Raw genomic sequence first — 17,695 nt, forward strand, 5'->3', positions numbered from 1 at the left:
CTGGAACACCTTCAAGGACAAGGGTAGCTCACTCTTCCCAAGATCAAGAATCATAGTGTGCCTTGCCTGTTCCCATCTAGTGTTCTACTTTCTCTCTCTGTTGCTTGGGATGGAGGCTTTTGCTTCTCCTCATAGGCACAGGAACAAAGAATTCAACCTCCACAGAATGGAGTTTCTTTCTTTAACAGTTAAAAACATTTTAGCACTTTTCTGAAAGATTTTTTTCTCATATAGATATAAGAAAAACTTCTCTCTTCATACACAGTTTTAAAGGGAAAATATATTATTCTTGAAAGATAAAGTATTAAATAGGATTTCACAGATCTTCCATTGAATAAAATTATATTGAGCAAAGGATTTTCCACATTCTTAATGCTATAAGACATTTGTACATTCTAACCTACTTGAAAGGAAGAATTTTAAATGAAGTTGTGGGAATGATGGAAATACTTATTAAGATTTTTTAAAAATTTCAATTAGTGCATATTAACTATGAAGAATATTGGATTTCATTGTCATATTTGTACAAGTATGTAACATAATTTGATAAATTTCACTTCCAAGTGCCTCCTCTTGCCCTATACTCCCCCTCCCTCAATCCCCTTCCTTTATTTTAACAGACTTATGTCTATTTTCATGAAGTCCTTTATCTCTCTAGCTTCCACATGTGAGAGAAAACATGACTCTTGTCTTTTTGTTTAACATGATGCTCTTCAGTTCCATTCATTTTCCTGCAAATTAAATAGTTTTATACTGCTTTAGGACTGAAAACATGAAACTGAGGACTATTTTGATTCATAACATGTACTTTTGCAGATAGTAGTAATGAGAAATATAGTGATAACTGAGGGAGAATAAACTGTGTTATGGTTTAGATATTGGATGTTCTACAAAAGACAATGCAAAGAAAGTTTAGAGCTGAACTGATTGGGTTATGAGACCTTTAAAACAGTGAGTGAATTAATTCCCTGTTAGGGATTAACTGAGTGGCAACTCCAGGCTGGTAGACTGTGGCTGGAGGAGGTGGGTCTTTGGGGACCTGCCTTAGGAGCATATATTTGATAAACTGATAATAATCTCTTTCTCTTCTCTGCTTCTTGGTGTGATGTTTTGAGCCACTTTTCTCACCACACTCTTCAGCCATGATGTCTTACCTCAATTTGAGCCCCAGGGAATAAAGTCATCCATCTATGGAGTGAGATCTTGAAAATATGAGTCTCCCAAACAAACTTTTCCTCTTCTCATTGTTTTTGTCAGGTGTTTTGTTCACAACAGCAAAAGAGCTGACTCAAACAGATTGGGGACTGCATAGACATGTGCCCAATGACTACATTCATAATGATTCTCATTAAGGTATAGAAGGTAAGCAAAAATCTAATTTACTTACTTCATTCCAGTTGTTCAGCTCATAGAAGAATGTTCTGATACTCCTCCCAGTTCTAGCTGCTGTATTTAAAAGAACTAGCATAACATTAAATTTAAGATAAAATATTACTCTCTACTGTACCAGAAATCATTGAGTTAATATTTAAAACACTCTCTTAATAAAAAGAGATAATGTAAATCCATGAAAGTATTCTAAGTTTTGTTTTCAAATTTTAAAATACATTTTGAATTATAACTTAATTAGATTTACATTTCATACTATTAATGCCAAATGGAATAGTGATCACAAGCTGTCTTTTTTATAATAAATGTGTAGGGTTAGGGTAGTGGGGAGCTTGTTGGAAGGATTTTAGAATTATAAGTTCTTTAGGGCTTAGATTTATCTGTATTCTAACCTTTCTAAGACATTAATTCCATTTACATCACTTTATGAATAATGAATAATAATGACAGAGCAACTTCTATTAAAAATTTTAGTGCCTTAGTAGGTGAATCAAATTACTACTTATAAATTAAAATCACTATTCATACAAGCTGTAGCATTCTCTACTAGTGCATTTCTAAAATGTATGAAAATTTTTATCCCTTGAAAATATTATTTTCAGTCATATTATAAAGAAAAACAGGGTTCAGAAATTCATTTGAGTGTTATTTTATTTGTTCATATAAAAGAATAATGTAAGATTTAAATATAAGAAGACATAAATTTCAGTGACATTGTCTACTTATTAATTGGGGTAATATTTTTATTAATTAATAATAATTAATTCTATTCATTTATACTTTAAAATTACATAATAAGAAACCATCCAAAGGAATATCTACTTCCAAGTATGATGGAGTAAGTAGTATTATGTTAGTACATCATGGCAAACAAACATACCTGGACAAAATAGGTAAATGTTTTGAAGCAACAGTATGAATTTGTGATGAATATGAATGGAAAGTCCATAAGATGAACCGCAATGTTACCCTGACTCACTAACAGGGACATTTCAAGTCATTGATGAAGGTTGCTGACTTCCAGCTAAAAGGGGAATTACACTGAACAAAAGAGATGAAGAATAGAAATGTTTCTGTAATCTATGGGACAGGAACTAGAACACAGGTAGCTATGAAAGGTGGCAGGAGGCTTAAGATGCCTGTAAGATTATTCCCTGTGAATTCTTGGTAGAGGAATGTTTGCTATACTGGGAAAGTGGCACCACACAAAATTTACCCAAAAGTGACTATAATAGAATTGAAAATGGAATATCACTGTTTAAATTTAGGTTGTATTGGGGAGAATCTGTGAGTTGGCCAAGGTATATCTCTCTCTTCTCTAACTTGTCAGAACCAAATGTCAATACTCTGACTTTCTCCTGGTTTATGGGCAGAGGTTGCACACACCATGCCCTATTCCATTATGTACCCTGGCAAAACCTAAGCAAGACTTTATTAAATTAGTAATCAATGGGGAAATTATAATGTAATTGGTCTAGAAAAAAAATCTATGGAATCTATGTTGTAAATGTTCACCTTAAAAAACAAGAGAAAGGAAATGTAATTTAAAACAAAATATGTAGAAAGAAAATTTTCAAAAATTAAAATCTAGTTCTTGGAAAAGCTAATAAAATTATTTATACAGTTAAAACTGTGTGAAGATGAACAAAATGCAAAAAAGAAGCACTCACATATGCATATAATTTTATAGTAGCAATATGAGGAATGATAGAGAATATCAGCATAACTCATACAGACATTGAAAAACCAAAAATAAATCATTATGTTACAATTTATGCTTAGAGTTTGACCAATGTAAATAAATGGAATAAACAACTTAATAAAAATCACAACTTAGTAAAATTTAATGAAGAAAGAAGATAAAATTTGAATGTCTCTATAGCTAATGAATAGTTTAAATCAAATATTTTTACATAAAAATATTTTAAATATTCATTTACTAGTTTTGGTAATGACTTCCTCAAAGATTTTTTGGGAAAATGATGTCAACATCATATGAAATCTTTCAGGAAACAAATGGGATTCTTCTCAACTCATTTCATGAAAAGATTATCAACCTGATACCCAAAGCTGATGGATATCACATGTCAAAAGAATACCATTATATATGAACATAGGCAACAAAAACTTAGCAAATAATCAGCAAATATTAAACAAAGTATTAACAAGTCAAATGCAGTAATATTTTCAAATATTTCAAATAGGATTAGAAGATCAATAAGTACAGTGAACATACTTAATGTCAATTTCATTAATAAAAATATCAAGGACAAAATGACAAAATTACAGAACTACTTATATGAATACAATTAAAATTTTTATAAATCTCAAAACACACACATTTTAATTTTTTACTAATTTCATCAAAACTCACCTTTATTTAGTTTCACTTGACACATTTCTAGGCATCTAAAAACAAACACCCCAAATTATGTTCTGTAATCGATGAACTTCTAAAAAGGTTTATGTGACTCCTTAGCCACTCTAAAACATAAATAAATATATGAATTTAACTTGTAGAAAACCTACAATATTTCAGATAAAATTCAAATACACAAAATATACTGTTATTATATATTATATGTAATGAGTTATAAATGCATATACAATATGATGACATATATAGGTGAAACACTTGTATAGAATACATACCATGTAATGAACAAACATAATTATTTAACTTGTCACAGACCTACTCTAAAGGTTTGAATACACTAAAACATGCATATGAAGGGAAAACTTAAAAGTGAAAATATATAGCTAGGCATGGTGTCACATGCATGCAATTTCAGAAGCTTGGGGTCAAGAAAGTGAGAGCAAGAGCGCGCGCACGAGAGAGAGAGAGAGAGAGAGAGAGAGAGAGAGAGAGAGAGAGAAAGGGAGAAAAGATATAACTATGGATGGCAACCGTGATGCACTCTTTTGTTGAGAACCATTAAAATAGACACAACATATTCAATTTAATCATAAGAGTGGGCTTAGAATTATGATATTTCTGCAAATTAATGATCAAAAAGAAAAAGTAGGTACTAATTTTTATCTTGATTGCTGACTTTAGAGTTGAGAAGAATTAAATTAACATCAGCTACTCTATTTTATAGAGATATCTATCTATCTATCTATCTATCTATCTCTATCTATATATATATATATCTTAAATGTGTATATATGTAACCATGAATATATATAAATTGCATATTCTGAATGGAAAAATAACCAAGAGTCTTTTAAAATAACACACTCTGTATAATAGAAGTTATAGTTTCACAAATAAAGTATGTTTATTTGATCAATATTATTGATCAAATAAACATTGATTGCCGGACTTTATTATAGATTTAAAATAATAGTATTTCAAATTACACTTAGTTTTAGGAAATAGAGAAGTCACTTTCACATATATTCTTTTATTTTTTCTTCTAGTATAATGGTCTTAGTTAGAAATTTTCTAGATTAAAAAAATAACTTCTAAACTAATTTCTGCAAGATTTGCCACCTATGAGTGGCAAAACCAACATTTATATGCTTACCTTTTAAATCATTATCCTTAGGTTCTTTCAATATGTTAATATGCCAGTTGGAATATGAAGCAGAGTATTTAAACTGAATTGATTTTAAAAATGCAATTTTCCTAATATGGTAATTGATTACAGAAAAACACCTCAAGAAAAAACTGGGGTGTAAAAATCATTTAGAACCATTCATACTTGCATCATATATGTTGATAATGACTACTAGTAAGAAATCAAAGAAGTCCGACTGATGTGTTCACTCTGTTCTATTTCATCTCTAGAAAGTTAAAATAAATATTAAATTCTTAGATAAAATATAAGAATTAATTACAAAATATACTTTAGTATCTATTAGGCAACGCAGTAAATTTTAGTAAATTTAAACTTATTTTGAGGTAACCTTTATAGTAAAACTCTTAACCAAATATATTGGATTTGAATTTATTTTAGGATAACTTCCTTTAATGTATACTTTGTATTTATATTTGCATGTAGAATTAATAAAATCTATTAAAGACATCCTTAATGAAAAAATCACTCCTAGAGAAAATTGGAAATTTCAATTTAACACCATTTTGATGAAGACAATTACAGTGGAAGAATCAGACTCACACTTGAATTGATTCATCAAATCTATTACCATAAAAAGTAGGATAATCAATCATCGTGTTCTTCCTGGTATGAAGTAATAAGAACTAAACATTGTCATCATTTAAATTTTCTTATTAAATATATTTAAATTGAACTGAATCATGTTAGACCTAGTTAACAGATTCAGGAAGTAAAAACATAAAAAGAAAAAAAAAGTTAGCCAAAGTTAACTACCATACATAAACCACTATGAATGAACTACCAAATGGAAATCAGTTTTGAGCATCCAATTCCAGTCTAGTTGACAGATGACTGCATCTACCTGAGTCACTCCAGGTAAGACTGTAAGCAAAAATAACCAAAAACTGGAGCAGACCTTACAGATCAGCAAGTGCTCTTTATTAAACATGAGTGGAATGGCACATTTTCAGGGGAAAAATGGCCAAGGATTACAAAGGGGTTTGTTTTTAGAGGTTTTAATGAGAGCTAATCATAGCAGAATGTTTAATGTGACTTAATCATTAAAGACATGGGACTTGCTGCCTAGGCAGTGGAAACTAGTTGAGCTGATTAAAAAATCTAACTCGGGAAAACAGGTGTAAAATCTTGAAATTCATTCAAACTTAGGGAAACTGTTGTAAAAGTTTGAAACTCATTGTCACTGCATAAAAATCCAGAGCCAAGAGTCCATTTGTTTTCCTTCCCCTCCAAGACTCAGTATTACTGGGAATGAATGAAAGAAGAGAGCCCAGGGGCCATTGTTAACCTTCTCCTTCTCCCCTATCAGATCACAACATCCTCCTTTTCTCCCGGTGTTGTCATTTATTTTTATTTCAGGGATGTTATTTTTTCTATTCTTCAAAGACAAGCATAAAAAAAGCCCAGGTGACCCTAATTGAAATAGATGAATCATGAACAAATAATAAATGTTGATTTAAGCCACTGAGTTTTTAGTGTTTTATTTTTCCAGAAGAGAAAAATATTTATCCTATTGTTAAAACTGGGTAAATATAGGTGGATAACATTTTACTGATTGCTGTACCTAAAAATATGCTTGATTCTTTCATACTTTTTAGTTATTATTATTATTAGTTTAGTTTTAGATAGACACAGTACCTTTATTTTATTTATTTATTTTTTATGTTGTGCAGAGGATCTAACCCACTGCCTCACTCAAGCTAGGCAAACATAAACTATAACCCAATGCCAAAAATTTCATATTTTTAAACATGTATATATTAAATCAATTAGTAGGGTATTAGGAATGAATTGGTTGTCAATTAAATATATTTGGAAAGGTTTAGAAGATAGAAATAGAGGAAAGGGTATTTTCCTGCCACTTTTTGTATTGGAAACGAAAGCCATGGATATGTGACTATCTACAAAAAAATCTTAAGTATATCAAACCACATTGCAGAACCCAATCACTAGAATCCAGTATTACATGTATTCTTGAACATTTCTTGAATCTCACTCTTTTACATATAATAAATCAATTTGTTACTATAAAATTAAAGTGGCATTAATTGACCACACTGAAATTTGATAAAGTTTTTGGTCAGTGAAAGGCTGACCAAAGGAATCTAAACTTAGGAAATTTAAAATTCAGATTAAATGCAATAATTATCTTATTAGCTTTAGAAAATTGAGCTCCATGGACCATCACATAGAGTAGCCACCATATTGTAGGAGCCAGCAGAGAAATTTAAGTATTTATTTATACTATGGAAAAGATTATGAAGGAGATATTCTTTGTGAATTGAAATTTTTCTTCCCTTTTTCAGATTATTTATTTTTTTACCTTTCTGTTTAAAACTAGTTTGATAAGAAGTATTTGAATATCTAATAACAACAACAACAACAAAGAACCCAAATGTGAATCATTAAGAGTTTTATGCATCTGTTTTGGGTACATGTGTATTCAACTTCTGTGCCTAATCTTTTTTAACATCTGTTAACTGACAGTGAGTTATTTAACTTAGTTTTTACTTCACTAAGTATTCAATAAGCCTTTACATGAAAGCAAAATTTGCTGAGTAAAACAGTTCTTCTTTCATATGTTCATATTTTAGTCTACAATTTTTAACCATAATCTTAAAATATCCTAGATAATTCATACATATAAAAATAGAAAACATTTTATTATATAAAACAAGTAAATATTATAGTGTACCAAGGTATGATAACATACATAGAAAAGATAAAGCAAAATATTGCACCCATATTAAATTGGGCTATGGCTCAGTAGCAAGGTACTTGCCTAGCATGCGTGAAACATTGGGTTCTATCCTCAGCACCACATAAAACTTTAAAAATTGTATAAATGCATTCTGTCCAACTACAACTACAAAAAAAATTTTAACACTGAAGTTTCATTATAATTGGCATATGTTAATTTAATGCATTTGACTGTACAATTTCTAGTACTGTGAATATTTTATGTTATTGTCATATGCACTTTTCTAAGTGAATTATTATTTCTAAGTGAATATTTATGTCAAAGAAAAAAATAATTCCACAAAAAATGAACTTGGTAAACAAATAATAAAAATGTGATAAAATATTAAAGATTTTATTTGTGAAAATTTTGAATATCAAAAACATAAAATTGTTTTTCTCTGCACCTGATGGCTATAGATGGTTGATAATAAAATTAATGTCCTTTTAGCGATATCTTATATGGCAGTAATTTTAATTTGGGAGAATGAGATAAATTTTATCTTCCAAATTTATGAAGCTGCCATATACCTATTAATTTTACATTACTTTTATTTTTGCCTTGGATCCCTGTAATTGTCCATTAACTTATGTGTTTTTTTTTTACTGCAGTTCTATTTTCATGGTCACAGAGAATTTCTCATTCATTAAGGGATTAAAAATATCTTTGCTACCTAAAAATATTCTCTAAATAATTTTCCATTGTAAATTCTGAATAGACTCAGTAGGAATAATAGTGAAAGGTAATTGGAATCTCTGACACTCAAAAGTCAAGTAAAACAATCTGGCAATCTTCTTCCTGTTTCCAGTAGTTGTATGATTTTTCCATGCAATAAGTTTATACTGTTATTAACACTTCATTCCTGATACAATCAATGTTAGCTGTGTGGAACCCTCTTTTTTGCTCTGATATTGGTCATTTTTACCATTTAGTAGATATAAGCCACATCATTTTCTCTTTCCTGTTTTAAAACTGATATAAATATTAATTTAAAAAGGAGAGGTGGAAATTACCAGAAATCATCATCATTTACTGACTATATAAGATTTCAGCAATAATAAATTAGTCTGATCTGGAACAAGCATTTGAAAACAGCAAAACATTATTGACAAAAACAAACAAACATAAATTTATGTCTTCAAATAAGGCAAGAAAGGCTTAAGAAATATAATCCATAAATGAGTCTGATAGTCTCAATTTCCATTTATACCAGTAGAGTTTTCTCTAAGCATAAAAGAAAAGATTGTTCTTAGCTCTTTTTTCACAGTACCCTGTGGAGTCAATAAGTGGGAAATTCTTATAAAACTTGAGATTAAAGTAATTTTCTTTTAATCACATTAAATTTTATATTGGGGCAGGGATGATAAAGATACCTCACAATATATCTGTAAATATCTTCTAAAATATTCTTATTATTTTGTCCTTAAAGTAATAAATGTTAAGATAATTTTATCAAAATTAGTATGATGAGTAATTTTAGAGCCCCACACTTTCTAAGTTTGTTTAACTAATCCCTATATCCGTTGTTTTTTGCTTTAAACAGTTCTGAACTTCTTGATCTGCTTGCTTTTTTATTTGCTTTAGATTGTTTTGTCACTTATTTGGGTGCCCAGAAATTATTTAGCAATATGTCATTTTCCAATCATATTGCATCTATCCATTTTAAATTAATTTATAATTTTCATCTCTTTCCCCCCAAAATATAGATTGAATACTATTGATTGTTCACAACCTTTAAAAGCTAATGTGTATTTACTTATTCTTTTTTGTTATTATTCTATAAAGTTAGTTTGTTTTATACATTTCTATATAAGCAAGTAAATAATTTCATATTATTTAAATATTTTATGAGTCTGCAAATTTTTTTCTGCTTCATCCACAATTTTGTTAACATCTTGACATATGCTAAATGCTATAACTATTTATCAATGTAAATTTCCCTGTAGATATTCAAACTTTGTTTAATATATGTTATGGTTTGTCAATGTATAAGTATTTCTAATGGATATACATTCCATTAGAAATACATTGTTAATTTTACCTGAACATAATACAAAGTGCTTGGTCACTAAAATCTTTTGTCTTTCCTCATATATCATTTCTATCTTCCAGCCTTATTGTATGTGTATGTATGTGTTTATATATTTAAATTGTGTTTTCAATGTTAATTTTAGATAACATACTGGTGTATGTTAACATTTTTAAAAATCTGTAAAAAAATTTTTGAATTTTAATTGTGAGTTTGTCCCATTTATAGTACATATAACACATCCTTGTTGAGATGTTTTGTTATTATATTAAATTATATTTCCATCTATGATAATATTTTTCTTAGTCCCTCACTTCCTTTTCCTGCTTTACAATGAAAAGCTAAGTTTTCTCTGTAGAACTAATAGTCATGCATTTGAATTCCATTATTTTTGTCCATGATGTGCCACTACTATACAACCACTTATGCTTATTTACACCAAATAATTGCTTAAGTAGTCAAGAGAAGCATTTTATACCGTTCTTATTTTCTCATGTAATATAAAATGAGATTGATTCCATTTATCCATATGTAGAAAGAAAAAGTGTTAGTATGTAACTCAATGATAATTTGTTATCACAAAATTTGCATGTTTTATTAATACTTTTATGCTAATACTAAGGAAATCTAAAGATACTCAAATTACAATTGTTATTGGCAATATATCTCCAGTATTTCTTCAAAATTTTAACTTGTAAATTGGGAAGAGTAATAAAAACCAAAATTGTTAAAAAAGTTAAACAATTTACATATGGGTTTATAATAAGTATTCATAATAAGTATATATTTGTATATGTGTATATGTGAGTTTATGAAGGTAGGTGTGTGTATGAGTGAGAAACGGATACATACAAAAATGTGTAAATACATGTTTGCATATGGGTCTATGTGTAGGTAATTTTGTATAAATTTTGGACCACTTGTAATGAGTAACAAAGACTTCAATTACCATAACTTGTGAATTATTGGTTATGGCTTGAGGAAAGACCAAATGACAAATGTATAGATATAGGAGTAGTTATCTTGATAAGTTTATAAAGTGGGTAAAAAGGTAAAAAGTAGACATACACATGCATCAGGTTGACACTTTTTGGACAGTATTCTTTTTTGTCATTTTAAACCTTTTTATTTGAGAATAATTTCATATTTACACAAAATTCTGGAAGTAGCGTGAAAAATTCCACAAAATCAATACTGAGTTTGTGCTATCATTAGCATCTTACTTTTACTTTGGTATACATAGTAAAATTCTTAAATAATTGTTGACACTTTATGATTAACTAAGGTTAATCATTTAGGTTTCCTTATTTGTACCAAGATTATTTATTTCTGTTTCAGGATCTCAGCCAGGAAACTATATGAACTTTAGTAGTGACATTTCTTTAAGATAGTATTGGATATGCTAATTCTACACAAATTCCTTAATTTTTTGATGAACTCGACAGTTTTGGGTACATATCAGATATATTTTAGAATGTCTCTCAGCATGCATATATGATATTTTTCTCATGACAAAGTTAGAGTTATGGATTTTGGATAGAAAACTATATAGGTAAAGTGCAACCAAAGTACACACAGGGGATGTGAATTACCATGGTTAATGCATGGCTAATTGGCTGAGGCAATTAGTGTTTATAAGGCTTTTCAACTGGAAATTACTCATTTTTCCTCTCCATATATTAGACATTCTAATAGTACTACAGTGGTATCTCATTGTTGATAAATCCAAAGTAAGTAATTTGGTTTTAATTTTCTCAACATTTTCTTGTTTATTGATAAAAGTGCAACTTCTAATACCTTTGGGATTTTCCAATCCCTTTGGAATTGTCAGGTGCTGAAATTGAAATTCTTCACAGAATACTTTTAATTCTTCCTGCTTGAAGCCACCGAACCAAGAATTTTCTGCATTTAGAATTTTACCTTTATCTCCTTAGAAACACAGAGAGTCACTCACCATTTCAATTCAGCAGGTCAACAACAGGACTCATTTGACACCTGCACTGGTAGTATTGAATGAATTGCCACTGATGTCTTTTTTGGGGGGTGGGGGGTGGGGGTATGGGCATTGAACTCAGGGGCACTTGACCATTGAGCAACATCCCCAGCCCTATTTCATATTTTATTTAGAGACAGGGTCTCACTGAGTTGCTTAGAGTCTCACTTTTGCCGAGGCTGGCTTTGAACTAGAGATCCTCCTACCTCAGCCTCCAAAGCCAATGGGATTACAGGTATGCACTGCTGGGCCCAGATGTTGCTAATTTCTTTAATATGTAGCTTGAACTTTATTGCATTCAAGCTACACAATATGTATTAACATGATCAGAACCTTAAAAAATTCTTTACTTTCCTCAGAGAGCTGCCTCTTACATCTTTCCTCAGTAGACTTTAATCTACTTTCCCATACCCAATGTCCAAACTTCATCACGTACACAGCAGTTCCACATTATCTATACACACTCCAGAATTTCTCACATATTTTATAATGGATTATATTTTTCAATAGAGTACTTTAAAATATTCCCAAAGGTAGCATTATATAATGTGTGTCTTCCAATAAATTGTAATCCAGTTTGGCTACTTGCTTACTCAGAAATAACACATTAAGGGGTTGTCAACCACCATATTATCAGAAAATCCAAACTCCAGGTATAGCTCCTAGAAATATTTCAGCTACCTCAACCTCTGATCCCAACAAAAATGCTGTTAATTATTAGAGTAAGGTTATAATTAGAATTATGGGTTAAATTAGGTTCTGAAATTAATTGTATATTAACATTATAAATATTAGGCATAGATTCCCATGAAAAAAAATTAAAAGCACACAAGTTAAGAAGACTTTTTAGACTATTTTTTTGGCATCCTACATATGTAACAATACCCTTAATCTATTATTTTGGGAAAGGCACCCAAAATTTCATCTCTAAATAATCTCTAGCTCACCTATTAGTATGGAGAATTTCTTGAATCTGTTTAGGTAAATGAAACCTACTGTCAAAAATAAACCTCAGTGAGCTTTTTAACAAGTTAGTGGTCAAAATATTTTAAGGTAGAGTGAACTTTTAAGACCTTATCATACGTGGCATAACAAGTTTTCTAAATTTTGGGTGCTTACTTTATGATTGATAAATGTTATTATAACAAAATTTGATCTATGACTATCTTTCCTTATAGGCTATTAGCAAGGTGATAGAGGAGATAACTAAGTTCACATGTTTTAAAATTCACAATTGCTACAATTATCTGAAAAAAGAAAGTAAGATTTCTGCACAAATAGCTAAGGTTAATGTGCAAAAGTTAGCTCCTGAAATTTAAATTCATTTTACACGTACAGTTATGCAAAATTAATTTGAGCAAAGGGACCCAGAAGTCACTGATAATTTTCCATGTTTGCAGGAGCTGGAAGTATTACAATTTCTCTCTAATATAAAATTATACATTTTTTCAATATACTGGTAAATGTTTTAAGCCAGAACAAGTGACATGTTTAAGTGGCTCTGCTTTTATACTCTGCTAAATGATGCATTTGATTTTAGATTATTACTTAGTGAACACTAGAATTTGTCAACACTAGTGTGCAATGTTATATTAAGTTTGTTCTAACTATTCACAGTGGGATTGCTCTTGCCTATAATCTGAATTTTTATTTTATGTAATTTCAGTCCTAAAATATACTTATTAAAATTGCATGTACCATATGCTACAGAGAAATATTTTCCCTCTCATTTCTAGAACTAAATCTTGTAAACACTCTATTTTTCCATACTTATGAATATTCAAATACTTACACAGCCCCTTCAAGAATATTTTCCAGTTTTCATGTGAATATTTTATAAGACTTTATTTTTTAAAAAACATCCTTTATTTTCCCACTATCTCCAAGCTGACTGAAGTGAATAGGAAACTGAAATTACTTTAATAATGAATTTTAGCATCATATGGCCTCCTATTATTATTAAAACTTAGTAGTAGAGGAAATTACAAATCAAGTATGATAAAGATACTGTGAACCATCTAAAATACAGTGTATTCCACTGATTTTTATGCTAAGATTATTTTTGTCTAGTAAGTAGTCACATCCTAGCTAAAACTCACCATGCAAAAAGCAATTGTCCTTTAAAATATCCATATTTGGATTAAACAATATTTCTATGTAAATAATAGCAAAGTTATACAATAACCGTTTGCCAATTGGAGTGTAAATTGGAACATACAATTTGGAAATCATTTGATAAATCTGATACAACTAAAAAAATATTTGATACCCTCCCACAGTTTTATTTCTTGAGTTTTAGGATGGTTTATTAAGAAAGTCAATGGTTGCACTGAGTTGGTGCAACTTGGAGTATTGTGTCTATGTTTTCTTTTAGCACTTATAATGTTTCTGGTCTAATTACTAGGTCTTTGATTAACTTTGAGCTGACTTTTGTGCAGTTTTAAAGATAGGAATCTACTTTCATTCTTTTACATATAGGTATTTAATTTTCCCAGCACTATTTGTTTAAAATACTGTCTTTTTTCAACATTCATTTTTTACCTCTCTGCCATCAACAGATGAATGGATAGAAAAAAACTGTGATACATATATACAATGGAATTATACTCAGTCAGAAGAAGAAATAGAATTATGGCATTTGCTGGTAAATGTAATGGTTGGAGAATATCATACTAAGTAAAATAAGCCAGACTTAGAAAACGAAGGGTCAAATGTTTTCTCTCGTGCTCAGAAATTAGAGCAAAATTAAGGGGAAAAAGGTGGAAGAAATCCAATAAAAATAGAACGGAGACCAGTAGAGTAGAGGAAGGGGAATGATGGGAGGGAAGAAGACCCAGAAATCAGAAGAGCAGTAGAATAAATTAACCAAATTATACTAAGTATATATATATAAATATACCACATTGAGTTTCATCTTTATATACATCTATAAAGCACCAATTAAAAACATAAATAAATAGAAGAAGAAAAGGAGAGTAAAATAATAGGAATGGGGATGGAGGAGGGAAGGGAAAGAGGAAGTAGTGTGGATTAAAATGAAGAAAATTGTATTCCATTCATGTGTAATTATGTCAAAATTAAACACAATAGTATCTACAATTATAATGTAGTAATGAAACAGTCTTAAAAACCTAACACATATTTTATTCACATCAGTTTCACTTTTAGAAAGATCCTGAACAGAAAGGAGTGCATATATTCACTAAAAGATATTCATCAAAAGCATGTAAAAGTATTAACTGTAATATGTCTAAAGGGAAAATATCTGTTTTTTCAACAGTAAAATGAATAAATAACAGTATTGCTATATAACAGAAATATATACAGCCATGAAAATAAGGAATTCTCACAATTGTGAGAATTAACTACAATGTTGGTTTTACAAATTGATAACATGAATTCTAGAAAAGAGTAAGACAAAAATACTTGTTACATGATATCATAAATTACAAAAGGAGTAAAAAAAATGTTACATTAGATATTAGGAGAGTGGTTATTTTAGGTTGAATACTATTAACTGCGGAAGTAGTTAATAGTACACATAGACACTGGAGTTCTGTTGATAACATATTATATTAAAGAACCCAAATTTGTCACTTTTGTTCAAGAACTATCAGTACTGGCATTTTTCTATGGTCCAACCTGTCATTTAAACATCTAGATCTTTTATACATGGGCATATTTTCTTTGAGGGAATTCATCAGCTGTATGTCTATCTATATACTCCATAAAAATTTAGTTAGAATAAGTGAATAAAAATAGAAACATATTGACTCATAAAACTAGAAGAAGAAAACATATCAAGACACAAAGGAGAAATAGTAGCACTTTACCCAGGAAACTACCAAGAGCCTGGACTCTCCTATCCAGATAGGAAAAACAGGGAAAATAAAAGCTGGGGTTGAAATCTGAGGGCTTTTTTAAAAACCTATATAGATATAACCCTGTCAACTGGTATCTGGACCTCCCTGTCCCATCCCATAGACAAACAAAACTATTTCCATATATCTCCTAAATAGTTGATAGAAAAGACTCATGGAGAAATTTCTTATGTATTGGATGCATAAGAGAAGAAAAGAATAAATTTTATGAAGCTGCTTTTAGGAAAATCATAATGTAAATAGATTTGAATAATGTAAATATTTAAAAATTGTGAGATAGTTAATAATCACATCTATTTAAGTGATTTGTCTGTCCTATGTATATTGTTTGATGTAATATATTAATGCTTATGTAATAGATAAATTTATTTGAGCCGTTACATTTTTAAGACCATTTATGTTATTAGAAATGATTAAAAAATCATGAAACCATTTAATTTTGTGCATACTAGGGAATGTTCTGAAAATTGAAAATGAAGAAAATCATGGTTTATATTAGAAGTTTGCCTTAATTCAATGAGGCAAATAAATGCTGAATTTAAAGTCTAACTTAAAATTTCATTATCTACAAATTCAGAAAAAAATATCTTAAACCTATACAATAAAAAAACACACAAACTAATTTGATACCTATCATGTTTTTTTATTAATCCATTGTAGCAAAATCAGTCAAGTCTCTTTCATATTACCAAAAGCTAGGTACTGCTACTCCTGTGTCTTCTGATTTCTGTCTGCCTGTCTTTGCTTTTACAAAACTTTTTTTTTAATCATTCTCACTTTAATCTCAACAAAGAACACCACACTTCTAAGTATCATGACATTTTCTACCTTATAAAAAATCAGGAGATTCAATTTGAAAATTTCTTTTAGATACCTATGTTGTTGTTTCTCCCAACTCAGCCACTCTCCAGAATCACTGTGTTTCTTTTCTATGATTTTTTTTTCTTTTTTGTTCCAACTGTACTTAGCCTGAGTAAATCTTTTCTCACTCGATTTTTTTTTTTTGATTATATGAAACACTTTATCACCACCTAGACGTTACCGCAGAGTTCAAAAACCTGAACCCCTTAAATTTTACAATGTTAAAAACAATAAAACAAAACATGATCTTAGGTAAATACTGGAACATACTTGCACACAAATATAAATATATGCACACATACCTCTGTTTTTCTTTACTTTTTTCTTTCTAATTTTCTCTCCCCCCTCACGTATTAGGAGGCATGTACACACCCACCCTGAGATACCTCCTACACACACACATGCCTACCTCTATAACATTTTTTATAGCAGACTCATTTTTACTTTAAATAATAACCACCTATATAGTAGTCAATGAAGTTTATCTTCCCTGTTATTGTAATTCATATGTAGGAAGACATGCACTAAGGTCACACTTGAAGGAAGATCTTTGTACTCTACCCAGACATGTCTTTTCTAATGGGAGAGATAGGCCTACCATCTCTACTCTCAGTACATGGAATTAAGTTTGACTCCGATGATTAGTCTTAAACAGTTTATTCATTTTCTCTTCCAATCATAACTTTTTAGTATATAAAAAAATTAGCTAATTTCTTTATAACACAATTGTCAAAAGATCTTTCTTAAACCTAGTATTTGCCAACATACCTATTGATAAATACATTGACATTATAGTACATATCTGTATTCATTCCTATGTGCTTATTTATGTGTTAATGTTTTCAAATTTGCACATATTACAATTTTACAGAGGTTTATATGTTATAAACATATTTCATTTCAATTCACTTTTTGTAGCAACAATATATCACATATAAATGATGTGTTTTGGATAGTTTTTTTTTTTTTTGGTTAAAATTATTTATCCTTGAACATTTTATAAATATATGGTTTTTAAAATGTTAGCATGCAGTTGTTCAAAATTATAGAGCTGTCAATAGAATTTTAAGTTTAACAAGTAAATTATGAGAACACTTATTTTTTGTCAAAAGGATTGGAAACAGATTTTTATCTGTTTGTTTTTATTTGTTGTGTTTATGCTACCAACTCAATTGTTGTGATTATTCCCTAGATACCAGTGTGATAAATCTAAGAGGTGAG

Source organism: Callospermophilus lateralis, chromosome 12 (assembly GCF_048772815.1).
Source record: "Callospermophilus lateralis isolate mCalLat2 chromosome 12, mCalLat2.hap1, whole genome shotgun sequence".
Classification (NCBI taxonomy): domain Eukaryota; kingdom Metazoa; phylum Chordata; class Mammalia; order Rodentia; family Sciuridae; genus Callospermophilus; species Callospermophilus lateralis.